This window comes from Leguminivora glycinivorella, chromosome 20, assembly GCF_023078275.1.
Source record: "Leguminivora glycinivorella isolate SPB_JAAS2020 chromosome 20, LegGlyc_1.1, whole genome shotgun sequence".
NCBI classification, from domain to species: domain Eukaryota; kingdom Metazoa; phylum Arthropoda; class Insecta; order Lepidoptera; family Tortricidae; genus Leguminivora; species Leguminivora glycinivorella.
This window is the reverse complement of record NC_062990.1, coordinates 1725826-1742850: the sequence shown is the minus strand read 5'-3', so window position 1 is coordinate 1742850 and position 17025 is coordinate 1725826. Positions and strand designations below refer to the sequence as shown.

The 17025-nt window shown below is 36.0% G+C and overlaps 1 protein-coding gene across 3 annotated transcripts in view; it reads right to left on the bottom strand.

Moving 5' to 3' along the window:
* The window catches only part of LOC125237032 (neural/ectodermal development factor IMP-L2-like), a 143042-nt gene that overhangs the window by 50019 nt on the left and 75998 nt on the right, over positions 1 to 17025 (bottom strand). Inside the window, exon 1 of one of the 3 annotated variants that reach the window (XM_048143956.1) lies at positions 5008 to 5184. The exons of the other annotated variants lie outside the window; for them this stretch is intronic. The gene's annotated coding sequence lies outside the window, so the exon portion shown is untranslated. Of the gene's footprint in view, positions 1 to 5007; positions 5185 to 17025 lie in introns of those variants that run through there. 3 annotated transcript variants of the gene reach the window in all.

Sequence of the window (17025 nt, the reverse complement as noted above, 5' to 3'; positions counted from 1 at the left end):
ACCCATACAAACTTTGAACCCCCATTTCACCCTTTTAAGAGGAGAATTTTGAATAATCCTTTCTTAGTGCTCCTCTACGCCATATAACGAACCTATGTGCCAAATTTGAAATCTCTAGGACCAGCGGTTTCGGCTGTGTGTTGATATATTATGTCAGTTAGTCAGTCAGTCAGTTTCTTCTTTTATATATTTTTTGATATTTAAACCCCATTGCACTACAACAGGGGAGAAGGTCACTTCCGCCTCGTTAGATTTTAAAAACGTTGTATTTATCGTGATCAGCGACCCAATAAACCGTAAAAACGATACCCATATTAGTTTTTTGACTTTATCACCCCTTTTTCACCCTTTTAGGGGTTAGATTTTCAAAAACCTGAAACACGTCTTTAGTCATATGTTTTTAGGATCCCTCCTGTGAAGTTTCGAATAAAACAGTGAAACTAACATTGTTTCCCCATACAAACTTTGAACCCCCATTTGACCCCCTTAGGAGGTGAATTTTGAAAAATCCTTTCTTAGTGCTCCTCTACACTATATAAGGAACCTACGTGCTAAATTTGATATCTCTAGGACCAGCGGCTTCGGCTGTGCGTTGATATGTTAGTCAGTCAGTCAATATCTTCTTTTATATATTTTTTTGATATTGAAACCCCATTGCACCACAACAGGGGAGAAGGTATTTCACTTCTGCTTCATTAGATTTTAAAAACGTTGTATTTATCGTGATCAGCGACCCGATAAACCATAAAAACGATACCCATATTGATTTTTTGACTTTATCACCCCCTTTTCACCCTTTTAGGGGTTAAATTTTCAAAAAACCTGAAACACGTATTCAGTCATATGTCTTAAGGAATCTTCCTGCGAAGTTTCGAATAAAATAGTCAAACTAATTTTGTTTCCCCATACAAACTTTGAACCCCCATTTGACCCCCTTAAGAGGTGAATTTTGGAAAATGCTTTCTTAGTGCTCCTCTACACTATATAAGGAACCTACGTGCCAAATTTGAAATCTCTAGGACCAGCGGTTTCGGCTGTGCGTTGATATGTCAGTCAGTCAGTCAGTCAGTCAGTCAGTCAGTCAGTCAGTCAGTCAGTCAGCTTCTTCTTTTATATATTTAGATAATTCAGCAGGCAATGTATTACATCCACATCAATTAGCGTACCCAAGTACCTACTATAGCATGCCGCTACGATTTTTTTCGTATTTCTATTGTCGCTACATCTGTCGTCATTTTCTGGAACTACTTCGGTGTGTACTTAGCCGGTTCGTATTGTGTGTGGACACTGTGGACTTTTGGTTGTTGTTGGTCCACTACCTAATCGTCATTACGAGATGACGTTTATCTCATGTCAAAAAAGTTGGACGGCGTATATTGCTGCTTGGTAAAATTTAAAAAAAATAAACGCCAAGAAAAGAACGCTTTATTTATTTTACACCGCATTATGAAACTTTATTACCGCACTAGTTATGTAATTAGAAATTATTTATTTGTGCAAGTAATAACGTCCTGATATTTTCTTTATACCACGTCTGTAGCAAATATGCATACGGTGCGCCTGATGGAAAGCGGTCACCGTAACCTATGGACGCCTGCATACTTTACTCAAGAACTGCTTTACTCAAGGCATATTGGTTTATTCCTGTAACCTCGCTTATAAATAATACTTAGGTATAAGTAATAAATATTATAAGCAATAATCACTCCAATCAAAGTGATTGCAAGAAGTAATTTCTCCTCAGGAATCTAGATAGTCTAGGTCACAGCAATTATGACCTAGGCAGTCTATTGCATCAGACGTGTTCGTACGTACAGGCTGTAATTTTTTTAACAGACAATATTTAAGGTTGCTATTTATAGAACCCAAAACACAAAAAAATTAAAAACCAGCCATACTTCGCAAAGTGACCTTGTTTTTGTGCGCGCGGCAGTGCATTAGTCAAAAACACCCCATAACGGCGGCGTGTGCGCATGCATTTAAGCATAATGAAAGGGAAAAGTCTAAAAAACGTAAAATTAAACGAAATAATGACATTTGATTCTCTTTTATACCAAGCCCATCATGTTTATAAAATATTGCCTGTCATAAAAATTACATCCTGTATGTCATGGTCATATATATGATAAGGGAAAGGAGAAGACCTTTCTCTGGTGATACAATTCTACATCGATTTAAGCTGCTGATGACATGGCAATTAGATGACATATATAAATAAATACATTACTGTGAGTAGGGCTGTTCGTCTGTCACGCTAAGATGCATTTTCTAGATATACAGGATGCGCCTAAAGCGCTGGTGGTGGTGGCCTAGCGGTAAGAGCGTGCGACTTTCAATCCGGAGGTCGCGGGTTCGAACCCCGGCTCGTAGCAATGAGTTTTAGGAACTTATGTGCTAAATGTCATTTTATATTTGCCAGTCGCTTTTCGGTGAAGGAAAACATCGTGAGGAAACCGGACTAATTCCGGCAGTCGCTTTCGTAAAACTAGTGCCTATGCCAAATCTTGGGATTAGTTATCACAGCGGACCCCAGGCTTCCATGAGCCGCGGCAAATGCCGGGATAACGCAAGGAGAATGATGATGATAGGGCGCGCCTAAAACCGACGCCAAAACGAAAAGGGGTTTATTAACTATCAAATTATTCGGATTATTAATGAAAATGTCATGGTTTACGAGATATATGTACTTTTTTTAAACGATTTATAGTTGTTATCTTCAGGTGCGCTCGCGCAACGAGCATAGTCCAAGTGGTAATGTTTGATTCTACCTGCGTTGTGTATAAATGTACAAAATGTAAATGTTTTTGTTTACGCGCTCACTTAGTTAATAAGCATTTTTCCCCTCACTAGCTCGGAAACACGTGCTTTGTCCTTTAATACCAGCGGGTAAAAACGCATTTTATCCACTAGTGGGTAAAGTAATTTGACCTTGAATAAAGTCAAATTAACTGCTTTAAAATTGATAAAAGTAGGTGAATCTAGTAATAAAGATGATTTACCACCTGTGGAACTACTGGAAGCAGTGATAAACGCATTTTTTGCGTTGTAGTTTCCTCGCTATAGTGAGGGGAAAAGTTTTGTGTTACACTCGGGTGCAAATGTATTTTTCCCCTCACTAGCTCGGAAACACGTGTTTTGTCCTTTAATACCAGCGGGTAAAAACGCATTTTATCCACTAGTGGATGAAGTAATTTGACCTTGAATAGAGGCAAATTTTCTGCTTTAAAATTGATAAAAGTGGGTTAATCTAGTGATGAAGATGTTTTACCACCTGTGGAACTACTGGAAGCAGTGATAAAGGCGTTTTTTGCGTTGCACTTTCCTCGCTATAGTGAGGGGAAAAATTTTGTGTTACACACGAGTGCAAATGTATTTTACTTCTCGTGTGTTGAAAAACTCGTAAGCTCAGGATTCTATTCTCGAACCACTCGCTTCGCTCGTGGTTCAACTAAAGAATCCTTTCGCTTGCTCGTTTTTCAATTCCACACTCGGCGTTAAAATACAACTTTGCACTCTTGTATAACAAATAACTATTACTTCTCGTGTGTTAAAAAACTCGCAAGTTCAGGATTCTATTCTCGAACCACTCGCTTCGCTCGTGGTTCAACTATAGAATCCATTCACTTGCTCGTTTTTCAATTCCACACTCGGCGTTAAAATACAACTTTGCCCCCTTGTATAACAAATAACTATTGTTTTAAATGATATGTTTCTCACACAAGTGAATTGTAATTCTTCTGAGAAATAAAGATCTTTAAACCCATTTAAACGATTTTAACGATTTAAACGATTTATTTATTTGTTTAACATAGGTAACAACGTTGGTACAAAATTCTAGCCGGCGTAGCTTTATTTGACGTTCATATGCGCATTGTAATATGCCTACTTGAAAAGTAAATATTTCATTTTCATTTTCATTTTTCTGTCAGAGCGCTATGCTTCGCCGATAGGCATACAAAGTACAATTTTGAAATTGGGTATACACATACCAATTACATTAAATTTCTATATATTAACATGCAAACATTAAAAAAGACAAACAACTAACAAGAAAATGGTTGAAATACATTAAAAATTATTATTTAAATTACGTTTTATAAATATACGTTACGTTACGTTTTATATTGGCCTGTGTGGTGACGGGTTAAGAATTTCACCACCCCCTTTCTTCCCGTGGGTGTCGTAGAAGGCGACTATGGGATATGGGTTAAATTGTGGCGTAGGCGAGAGGCTGGCAACCTGTCACTGCAATGTCACAGTTTCGTTTTCTTTCAACCCCTTATTTGCCAAGAGTGGCACTGAAGCTTTAGTAGTTTCATGTGTTCTGCCTACCCCTTTATGGGATACAGGCGTGATTGTATGTATGTATGTATGTATGTGTTTTATAAATTAAACAGCTAATATCTCAAAAACTATGACATTTTAATTAAGATCTTTGCATAATGTAATAGGTAGCTAATGAGATGTGCTGCTGTTATCACAAATTTTCGTTTTGGCGTTGGTTTGAAAGGACACCCTGTATGTTATGATATCCATACTAATATTGTAAATGGCAAAGTGTGTGTGGCTGTTTGTTTGTCCGTCTTTCACGGCAAAACGGAGCGACGTCTTGGCGTGATTTTTTAAGTGGAGATAGTTGAAGGGATGGAGAGTGACTTAGGCTACTTTTTGTCTCTTTCTAACTCGTGCGAAGCCGCGGGAAAAAGTTAGTATGTATATAAAATCTGCGACCAATCATAATAGCAAACAAAATTACATTTTTCTATTCCCGAACTGTTATTCGTCATTTACAGGGTCGTGCATAGATCTTTAAAACCCTACATAAAAGTCTAGGGTCAGCCGGCTTTCCGCGCATGCGCGCAGTATCGAAAAAACTGAAAACGCATTGTTTGGCTCTGTAACCATGGCAACGCCTCGGCTTCGCCTCAAATTGTTACCCACACCACTCGTCTTTTTTGACCTCCTTTAAACGCCTATTGCATAAAATACTATTTAAAGTATACATACCTTTCATTAACTTTTAAACGATTTTCTTCCGAGTCGCTTTGCCAACGTATCAGACACTTTTAATGGTCCTTTTTAACCGACTTAAAAAAAAGGAGGAGGTCAGGTGATCACTTTCTAAGTCACTGTATCTTTATTAAGTACCTTTATCAACACACAAACACCGCGGTAAAGGCAGCTACACACCGCACATATGTAACGCACACACTGACGTGATTAGGGCGAAGAAATGATTTTTATACATTCCCACTGCGCTGAGTCATGAAGTGGCTCTCAAACTGTGACCGGTTTTGGGTAGCAAGAAGTCGGTAGATTTACCTAGGGATAGTAATGCGCCGCAGAGAAGTTTTCATGGAAAGTTAGGTATTGTTCTTAAAAAAATAAAAATCATTTAAATTTTTTAATTGAATTTTTTTTAATTGTTCTTAGCACACTCTTTTTAACGCCCCACGCAAAAACGATGGGGTGTTATAAGTTTGACGTGTCTGTCTGTCTGTCTGTGTGTGTGTGCTCGTCTGTGACATCGTAACTCCCGAACGGATGAATCGATTTAGATTTAGTTTTTTTGTCTGAAAGCTGACTTAGTCGGGAGTGCTCTTAGCCATGTTTCATGAAAATCGGTCTACTATGTCGCGGTTTTTTTTTTTATTTTGTGATTAGGTTATCTGCTGTGTTAAGTAACATAGCAAAAAAGAGTATACTTTCTAAGGAGGGTTCGGGTTGCCGACGACTTAAGGGACAATAGACGGAACAAATTAGTTCCTTCCGTCACCAGCATACCGCACCCTCGTTGAGCTCTGGCAGTCTTACTCACTAGCAGAAACACAACACTATGAGTAGGGTCTAGGGCTATTTGGCTGCGGTCTTCTGTAAATTCAGCTCTTTTTGGCCAAACCGTAACTTTGTATAGTTTTTCGGGAATTTGTAGTAACATAAAAATTCTAACAAACTTATACTTCGTACTTATTTAAAAATTTTACGATCTGCCGGTTCTTACGATCGGCCGTCAATATATAGGTACTCAGCTTAATAGATATGAAATAATTTTGCTAAATGTTCTTTAAAGACATCGAATTTAGAGTGCAAAGTAAATAAAGGTGAGTAGGGATTTCCTTTGTCGATAAATCAGTTATCGATGTTTTTCCCATATATCAACTAGTTATTTAGTTACCGCATGATGTGTATAAATAATACATACCTACTTAAATAAAACCATCACAGTCATCTTACCTGAAATAAAACAAGTATAATATTAATATTACTCTTCCCAAAACTCAAAATTATCACATATTTTTGCGGTCCTCTTTGTACTTTGTACAAAATATTACAGAAGTGTAATATTACACCAACATACAACTGTAATATACACCAACCTTGGTGTTAGAACAGTCAACATCAAAAGTAGCGGATAAAATAATAATAAAAAAAAAAACATTTATTTACCTACACAAATTCAACATTCATCATAAAAGGAAGAAGTACTAGTATTAGTAGTAGTAGAGGTAGTAATTGCTTTATTGTGTACAAGTTTACATACAATTGGTAGGAACAGAGATACATAGGCGAGATTATCCCTATAAGGGATCTCTTCCAGCTAACCTACTATTCCGTAGCCACTAAACAAAAAAAAATGCGTGTCTCTGTTTATAGAAAAATATTTAAACTTAGATATGTCGGACCGCAAACTATACAGATTTGTTTATATTTCGGAAAGTTATTTCGGATGTCATTTTTGGTGCGTTATTTCATCCGCTAATATTGATTCTGACTGTATGGTACCCAATAAAATGTAAGTAGGTACGTTAAATTAAATGTTACGGTATTTTTTTATGTTAATCGTTTCGTCACAGATTTTTCTACCATTAATAGAGCGCGTGTATCTTCCAAATCAAATTGAGAATTTTTATTTCCGATGTAGTAATATCTTCAAATGAACTGTAGCTTGAACTAAATATAATATACATGTCGTTGACATGTCAGGATTGTGTAACAGAACAAGCGTCTATGACGAGGAAATGGACTCGTTATTACATATAAAACTTACGGCGAATCAACTTTTCCTTGACCAACTTTTTGGTGCATATTTCCTTCGGGATTTCATTGAATATTTTAACAAATAATATCTTTGATGGTTTATCACATGTTTAGTCACGTCTTCACTCATAAAATTCACTATTATTTGGTGCAAAACAGGTTGGAAAAACGTATTTATCAACAAACTACATTCACATGGACGGAATACTGACACTGACAGTTGTCAGCTGCGTAACGTTCCGATATTATGTCTGGGTTTCATTTACAAGTCAAAGAAATAATAATCACTGATATTGATTATTATACTTCCTGAATATATCATTCAATGTAACAATTAGGAACAAATGTGATCTTTTATTGCGAAGTTACTTATTAAATTGATTTAAACAATCTTTCACAAAATAATATTTACGTAAAAATATTTACGAAACACTCCACTATTGGACTACATAGGTAACAATATCAATAGCTCTGTCTCTCTCTAAAACACGTGCAAGCATGCAGATGTTACTACTGATAGGTAAACGATTATTTGCTGAGAGAACATGGACGTTAAATGTATAGGGTGTACGGCTTAGTAAACAAACCAGTCTCCATTATGTCCCCAGTAGGTCTCCAGTCTCCATTATGTCTCTGTTGTGTCTCCGGTATGTCTCCAGTCCCCAGTATGTCTCTGTTATGTCTCCATTATGTCTCTATTGTGTCTCCAGTATGTCTCCAGTCCCCGTTATGTCTCCAGTATGTCTCTGTTATGTCTCTGTTAAGTCTCCAGTATGTCTCCAGTCTCCATTATGTCCCCAGTCTCTGTTGTGTCTCCATTAGATACTATAAAAGGGTCGGAGCGAGCCGACGCGCGTCATTCTTACAATATCCACAAGACTAACAGTGTCTCTGGCTTTCGTGTGTTATACTGGTGAGTGAAGTTGTTCTGCTATTATTTCTCTGTTTGTTTTTACTTGGAAATTATTCTAAGTGATTGTAAACTTTGAAATTGTGTCTTTGTTTGATTGTGCGGGGACAATATCGTCGTACAGTTGAATTTAGACCTGTGGTGGAATTGCTTTACCGTCAGTTGTGGGGTTATTTTAGTGTTCTATTTATAGTGTAGTGTTACATTTAAATTGTTGTGTATAGTGAAGTTTTCTGTGCTTTGTTTCATGAGTGCCGTCAAGCAATACAAAGACTGGGTCGATGTATGGCTGGTGCTTGGAGATAAGACTGTGTTTGGTTTTGTAGGGAGTAATTCTTGCAAAACTAAGCTTAGATTATAGCACGTAAAGGAAACTTCATTCGTTTGTTTAGTTGGTCAGTAAAATTGAATTTAGTAATTTTCTATGGGGTTATTTTGTGAAAGTTATAAGCCAGATCATTGTTTGTGACAGACTGTTGTCCGGCTAGGCGCTTCTTCCCTTACGGTGTCAAACAAGGAGCGTTTAGGGGTCTTTTTGTTCCAAGTGGAGGGCTTGGACGCTTTTCTATACTTACAAAAGCGTATTTTCTCACCGGTCTCAAAGAGTCCAACTGTTAGATGGAAGTGAGGACTTTCACGATTGACGAAAGGCATTAGGAGTAATCCTTACTCACTGAAGTCGGCAGTATTTGAGGCTGGGGTCCTATATATATATATATATTTATTTACTCGGTGCTCTAGTCCATGCTGGCGTTGGTCGCTGGGGATTTCGGTTGTGATCGATCCACATCTAAGTAAAGTTGATCGCAGCTGGGTTTCCCATGTGGCTGGGGCTGGTACTGGTGTGTCCTAGAATACTGGATATATACACGGATAGGGCGATCTACTCTCTGCTACCCTAGCCCGCGGGCAAGAGCAGAGGGGGGGATCAGAACTCAAGCCTATAGGTTGCCTATCTCAGCTTCGCTGGCTGAACTGTACAGCTTATGGTAGGGATACACTTGTGCATATTTTGAACATTAGATCTATGGTAAGTGACGGTCTTTGTTTCAGATATGCTAGAGTAGGGAAAACGATAGGATTAGGGTAGAGTCACACACTATTTCTATGAAAGTAGAGTTCTTTTATGATTGGTCTTGGAATATAATCGGTCAACGTGTATTGTGGAGAAATAATTTAACTACTACTATTATGGTTTTAATGGACTTTAAATGTGGTGTTTACTATCTTAAAATATGTGGTAAAAATGGTAATTTATAAAAACTCTTATTACTTAATTTATTTGAGTGAAATTAATAATTGTGGTAGCAATTTCTGATTTTTCGGTGTGGCTGCGGGACACTTAGTGTTGCTAACTGGTTTTTCAAGGTAAATTCTATCAAGTTGGTTAGGGAAACAAACTATTCTTTGGAATAAAAAGCATAAGTTTGTTATAGGGCCCAGTGGCATGCGAGCGCCGTCCACTGATGACAAGTCAAAAGCTTCAAGGAGTTACTAGACTTACTTACTTCGTTCTCAGTGGTAGCAACTACTCGGAGCCTTGATGATACATTAGAAGGATCGAGAAGTTATGGTCTATTAGCAGTATTGGGGAAAAGGGGGGTTTAGCTAGGGAAAAAGAAATAAAACAAAAAGGGGGATAGTTAGTAGATAGATAGCCCTTCTGGCTTGGCATAGGACTCTCAATAAAGCAGTTTGATTGAGATTAAGGATCCTATTCCGCAACGCAAGTTCGTACCCAAGCCAGGATCACTAATAGAGCGTAGCGGTTGTTTTCCAAAATAATTTTTAATATTTATTTCATGTATGTTTCACTCACTGACTTCTATTCTAAAAATTTATTTATTACGTCATTAATTTTCTCACATATGACTTTCTAGGTCTAAATCTGATAAAATACTCTTCTATAACACTATATTATTATGCTACAATAACCTTTATTCTTCTTTAAAATATAAATAAATAAAATTTTAAATATTAGTCAAAAATACAGCTGATACTCATTAAAGGATCTGGGTTATCGCGGATCACATCGAAGGGTTCTACTTATTCACGCTAGACGATCACAAGGCCAAATTTACGGGGTATATTTAAAGGGGGGTTAGCTATACTGTTGGTTAGCCAAGTAAGTAAGTAAATAAGTAAGGTGAGCGGAGGTTTAGTTACATTTGGTGACGTGACCAAGGGATTTAAGATGTGCTCTATAGAACACATCTTGGATACCAAGGTTTACAAATAAATAATAGGAAGTAGCCGTTGCAAGGTTACTTTTGGTGCCGAGCAACCAGAATTTTAATAACCTTATTTTATTAGCCTTACCAGGCTACATTTGTTGTTGTGAAAACGAGTGGGTGTGCTGTATTTCTTGACTTATTTCATCTCTAAATAAAACTCATATACCTAATATTTTTATTCAATCGCTATTTCATAAAAACAAAAATAACTTTATTGTTAATAAACACGTCTGTAGTATTTTCTTCCATTGTTAATTCTTGCCGCGTTCCGGGCGAGGTCATGCATCGATGCGGAGTCAATTGTATGTTCATTTCCTTTCTCTGGATTCTGAAAAATAAAAATAATAAAATTAAAGTAGCGTAGTAAACTAAGACAAAATCTATTTCTAGGAAATTAGCTCATAATTGTTGAAAATATACCAATGTAATTGCACCTCCATGTTAGGTCTATTATTTGTGTTTATGACATGTGGTTTAAAAACTAACTTCCGGGGTTCGATATTAAAATATATGTGTCATTCGTGTAAATGCAATGGTGGTTTGTTGATCTAAAATAAAACTTATTATCACAATTAAAACTGTTTTCTTTATTTAATTTCATCAATAATCGTAGGGGTTGAACTAAACATCGTCCCGAATAGGCGATTTCAGCATCGCTCGGTTTGCATTGCTACGTAGCAATTGTTGGCATTGGCGCATCTTGACGTTCCCTTGCGCCTGTGCGTAGTACTATTATTTACTCTGTGTCTTAATGTACGTTTTTATAGCTGTTGTATAGGCGGGGCTAGTACGTAAAATACTAGGTACTTATAGAAAAAATATTCATGTACCTAAAATAAAAGAAGGCGCGGAACTGTAGCACTTTAGAAGAGTTTGCCACCTAGTGACCGGAATTGGAAACATAAGTGTGTGAACTATGTACAATAGCAATAGAATTTCATGTTAAAACAAATAGTTTTCTATAGGCCTAGTAAATTTTCTTAGCAGGCTCTGCCATCTTCAGTTTGAAAGCTAACATCACGTTTGCACTTCACACCGGAGATCTGAGAGCTTCGATGCTGTCTTATATAGTCCATGAACACTAATATGTATATTCTTAGTAGGCGCCTGTTATACAGTACTTCATTCATAGGCAGGATTACTACTAGTTAGGCCAGTAAGTAGGTCGCTAACATAGTCTAGATGTAAGATTATTTTCCTAAAATAATCCAGGATACCTAAGCCCTAGATTTAAGACCTAGTAATACAAGAAGATAGGCTCTAGTCTAATGGCTATGGGGGCGCGATTATTCATTGTCGCGCTGAAGTACAATATTATATGGGGCGCCCCGCCATTTTTCTATGAATACTGAATAGCTACACGCATGTTATACTATGACAGTACATCCTTCGATGGATGGTTTGTTTGCATTTCAGTTGTAACTCTATAATCTAAAATTTGGCTGACAGGATTTCATACATCATACAATAATTTGGCATATTGTTTGTACGGTTTGTACCAAATATTGTCACTGTAGTGCAGCCATGAGAAGAACAGGTTTCTGTCTGTTAAGATATACGTATTAATCATGTTAGGACTAATTTAGTTCATTAGCTTATAAGTCATCATATATTTTCATATTACATCCGTAGTAAACAAGCATATGCCCCTCTTGATGGTGAGAGGTCACCATAGCCTATATCTGCCAATTATTTCAATAAATTAAATCCACTGTACGAATTTCAACTTTCTATACGCATATATTTTTACTGTAGTAACACAAATAAGTATGTATGTATAAACAAGATTTTCAATAGCTTCATATGACATGAGTTCGTTATCTTACATGATAAGCTGTAGGCTAGTCTAAAATAGTAAGTGTAAAACCATACAATTATTATGTTCGGTAGATTGGGTACACAGCTTTTATACAATATTTCACAAGTCAGGAGTATGCCAACATACTGTACTTCATTACAACCATGTCAAACATATCCTACGAAATATTAGCATTACCAGCATCTGGGAGGTCGTACCTCGCCATGCCCTAACTCCACCACTGCTTGATCATTGTCACAATTGCTTAATGAATTTCAGGAAAATTGATTGAAACTTGTAATATTCCTGTTAAGTAGGCATAGATAATAAGCACCATTACTATTATAAAACCATATTTTACTGAGGTTCAGAAATCGTATGTAGTATGTGGTACGCATTAAGTATGTAAACTTACCTAACATGACCGGGTCCAGTCTGATTGTCGGATTACTTTGTTGTTCAGTAACATTGAGCATGAGCTGGTAGTGTAGATCAGTGAGCCTTTAGTACACTGAAAGGAAATAGTCAGACATTAGAAATTTTCATATATTATAGAATAAGAAAAGGGTTTTGTTTTAGAGTTAGGTTCTGCCAAATAGGGTTCAATATTATTTCATTTATCTACTCACGGGGGCGCGTCCCTTAATTTTGGAACTAAGACACGCCCGTGAGAAATATTGTGTCAGAAAATACAAAGTATACAGCAAAATTTACAAAAGGGAAATTAAAAATAGAAAAGTTTGAGAACCCCTGCCTAGCAGTTCATATCTACATGAGCTAGGACATAAATGAGTTAGTAATAAGTTTGCTTAACCAATAAAATTAGGATAAATTAATGTAAGTTCAATTTTCACTTCATCGCTTATTGCCATCGCTATACTTCGCCTAAGTTATCTAAATGTAATAATTAGTATGAGCTATTATAAAAAAATAAAAGTACCTTTCGTTTATATGAAGTCAGTAGATATATGGAAGACGGTCCACCTGAAGCATGGCCTCTCGGGTAAAACCTGAAATTGTATATATGAAAAATTTGTTAAAAGAGGGTGTATGTATGTTTAAGGAATCTTATTTATAAATATGTATCATTAAGATTGTTTATATTTATCTGGGCCATTCATGGTTAAGAAAAAAAAAAAGAAGAACAACCATATCCATGTTTCTATGTAAAATTTCCTGCCGAGTCGTTTTACTCACTAAGTAGAGTTAATTAAGTTAAAAAGTAGCTGTTTAGTGGCAATGATTTTTTGTACTTACTTGAGGATAGTGCTAAGACGGAGTACAGTCCATAAAGGACACACTGGAAAGTTCCTCAACCCATTGTCGTGTTTGTTAACAAATTGCTAAGTTTGCTGCAGCTGCGAATGCCATGAAGAAGGAATAAATTGTCTGAGGTTACAAAAGACTGTCGGGGCATGTTTTACAATATTGAAGACACGAACATAGAAGAGGACAATGCAAGTTTAAGCTCGCTTTAAGAAATTTATTATGTTGTTACATTATTATTCAATCAAATAAAAGTATTTTGAACCTACTTATGGCATCATTTTGTATTTTATCATAAGGTAGTTAAAACCAAAATAAAATTTTGCGGATAGTTTGTAAACAAAAAAATATATATATTATCAAAACCACTTCAAAATTGATGATACATCATCTTTTGCAGGAAAAATTGAAAATATCAAAACCACTTCAAAATTGCAATTATTTTTTTTTGCAAAATTGTATTATGCGCTTATTATGAACATTACATGATGTGTAATGTAAATTTGATGTGTACATTGGTTACAAGTCAATGACCTTTTAGTAAAGAGTTTTCTTTAATTGTAGCATACTTATAGGGAAAATTATTATTTTTCTTTCTTATCATCATTATCATTATTTTAAATGCGTCATGAGTTTTTCAAAATTTTATTGAGATTCACTGTTATTATTATAGGGGTGGTAGAAGTCAAAATTTTGTCTGAAATTAATTTTATTTCTATAGTGATCTGTGTGATAAAGGGCCTTATTGGCTAGCCCATCGTAAAGTTTCACTGTCATTTAGTAGTTTCATTCCTAGGATTATAAAGTGGTGTATGGTGGATGTAAATCTATAATACGGATCTTTTTTATTATCTAGATAAAGAAGTCGGTTCATTATATGGACAACAATTTTTTTTTTAAATCTTTATTTTGTAAGAAGAATGTATTGGATATACATTGTATGGTTAGATTATTTTAATATAACAATAACTGGACATCATAGTAGCTAGTCTGCCTGGGGTAGACGTTAGGAAAATCGAGATCGGTGGATAAGCTATTTTTCATTTTAGTTATTACAGTTAGCAGTGATATTTATTATTTATGCGTTATCATTTATTACATTATATAGGGTGGTATACTGTACGATATCGGTAATCACCAGTGCAGATCCTCGATCCTAAGCATAACTTGGTCAGTATTTTATCCTACAAAGATCGGAGTAGGGAGGGCCACTAATTTTTTAGCTGACTGTACTTACTTTTATTAAATTTTTGCATTTTATGTTATCAATTTTGCATTATGAACTGCAGAAAAAAAAAACAAAGACAGGAAAATTGAAAGTAGGGTAGTGAACTTACAGTAATTGACTCTAGTTAAAATGTGACCATAAAATGTAACATTTTGTCCGTACGAACATTTTATTTTTAACATGTGTATCAAACAAATTTCACATATTGTCAAATTGTTTGCGGTTAGTAATTATTTTATAAAATTAAATATAGATGAATGAAGGACCTTTCGTAAATAAAATGAAATTTTCTTTGTCCTCGAGTCAGGGTAGAGTGGGGTAAAATGGAATACGTGAATTTTGAAGTTATTAAGTTATTTTATTCTTTATTTTTGATTACTTTTAAGAGCGTTGGCTTTCTGTTGAGATCGAGTGAAAGAGCGAATGAGGAAGTAAGAATGGTTACATTGTGTGTGTGTGTGTGAATAATTTAGAGATGATGAATGTTTATAGATGTAAGAATGTTTTGAATGGGATGAATGACTGAATGAAGTGTGTCTCGAATGATTTTTTTTTATAGAATGAGTGGATTGATATAGACAGACAGCGCTGGAAAGTGGTCAAAACTAGTTTGGTCGGAATTTGCGGGAACAAACAAGGGGGGAATTTTGGGAACACATTAGTCATAAAATTCTTATTGGTTAGGTTAAAATCCAATGGATTCGACCCATTTCAAGGGTAGTTTTTTGTGACTACTAACTACACAAGGTAATAAGACCCACACTGAATCCACACACCTCATCTTGAATGGGATGTATTTGACAATCGACATATTTAAGGGCCGATATCGTCTAGTGAGAACGAGGCTCTTTTCAATATTTGGTTCCTTGTTATGTGTTCAAATATGTGAAGTTTAGTATCATCAAATCATTTCTTCATTTGATCATGATATGGTACCGAGTTGAGGTACATGCTTATGTCATTTAAGGTTTGTTTTATAAAAAAAAAAAAAAACATCCAAACAGATCTTAAGTCAGTATATTTTATTCAAGTATGAGACATGCGCCAAAACATGTGGCTGGGAGTGATTAGGTAGAGGAATTGGTTTGAGTTCCGACAATGGAGATTGAAGGCTCTGGACTTATAATGAGAGCTCTAAAGGTTTCTTCGTAATTGCGTGGGAAGTTATTGTGAACTCGTTGAAATTATTACGATAATTATTCCGGTCCAACAGTGTGGATGGAATGAATATTCGCCGCGACCGGGGAACGAGCTAGCAAGAACGGGTTAATAGGACCTATCAGATTCACAACCTGGTATCCCTGGCGATGCGTGGACTCTGAGAAAGGGGTTATCATGGTTCATTGTCGAGATTCTGATGAGCTGATTTCAAAACTGAGTCACTAGCAGTTGCATAGTATTGGAATACACACCACACGATTAGAAATGGAGGGATATTTCCGACTGATCTAGAAATATTTTTCTTTTATTCTTTTATTCAGTTTTATTGCTTCTTTTGCTAGATCAGATTGCAATTTTTTACAAAACTACTTTGTAATTTGTAAAAAATAGTCAATCTTGGGGGCGAGTTGTAACAGAACAAGCGTCTATGACGAGGAAATGGACTCGTTATTACATATAAAACTTACGGCGAATCAACTTTTCCTTGACCAACTTTTTGGTGCATATTTCCTTCGGGATTTCATTGAATATTTTAACAAATAATATCTTTGATGGTTTATCACATGTTTAGTCACGTCTTCACTCATAAAATTCACTATTATTTGGTGCAAAACAGGTTGGAAAAACGTATTTATCAACAAACTACATTCACATGGACGGAATACTGACACTGACAGTTGTCAGCTGCGTAACGTTCCGATATTATGTCTGGGTTTCATTTACAAGTCAAAGAAATAATAATCACTGATATTGATTATTATACTTCCTGAATATATCATTCAATGTAACAATTAGGAACAAATGTGATCTTTTATTGCGAAGTTACTTATTAAATTGATTTAAACAATCTTTCACAAAATAATATTTACGTAAAAATATTTACGAAACACTCCACTATTGGACTACATAGGTAACAATATCAATAGCTCTGTCTCTCTCTAAAACACGTGCAAGCATGCAGATGTTACTACTGATAGGTAAACGATTATTTGCTGAGAGAACATGGACGTTAAATGTATAGGGTGTACGGCTTAGTAAACAAACCAGTCTCCATTATGTCCCCAGTAGGTCTCCAGTCTCCATTATGTCTCTGTTGTGTCTCCGGTATGTCTCCAGTCCCCAGTATGTCTCTGTTATGTCTCCATTATGTCTCTATTGTGTCTCCAGTATGTCTCCAGTCCCCGTTATGTCTCCAGTATGTCTCTGTTATGTCTCTGTTAAGTCTCCAGTATGTCTCCAGTCTCCATTATGTCCCCAGTCTCTGTTGTGTCTCCATTAGATACTATAAAAGGGTCGGAGCGAGCCGACGCGCGTCATTCTTACAATATCCACAAGACTAACAGTGTCTCTGGCTTTCGTGTGTTATACTGGTGAGTGAAGTTGTTCTGCT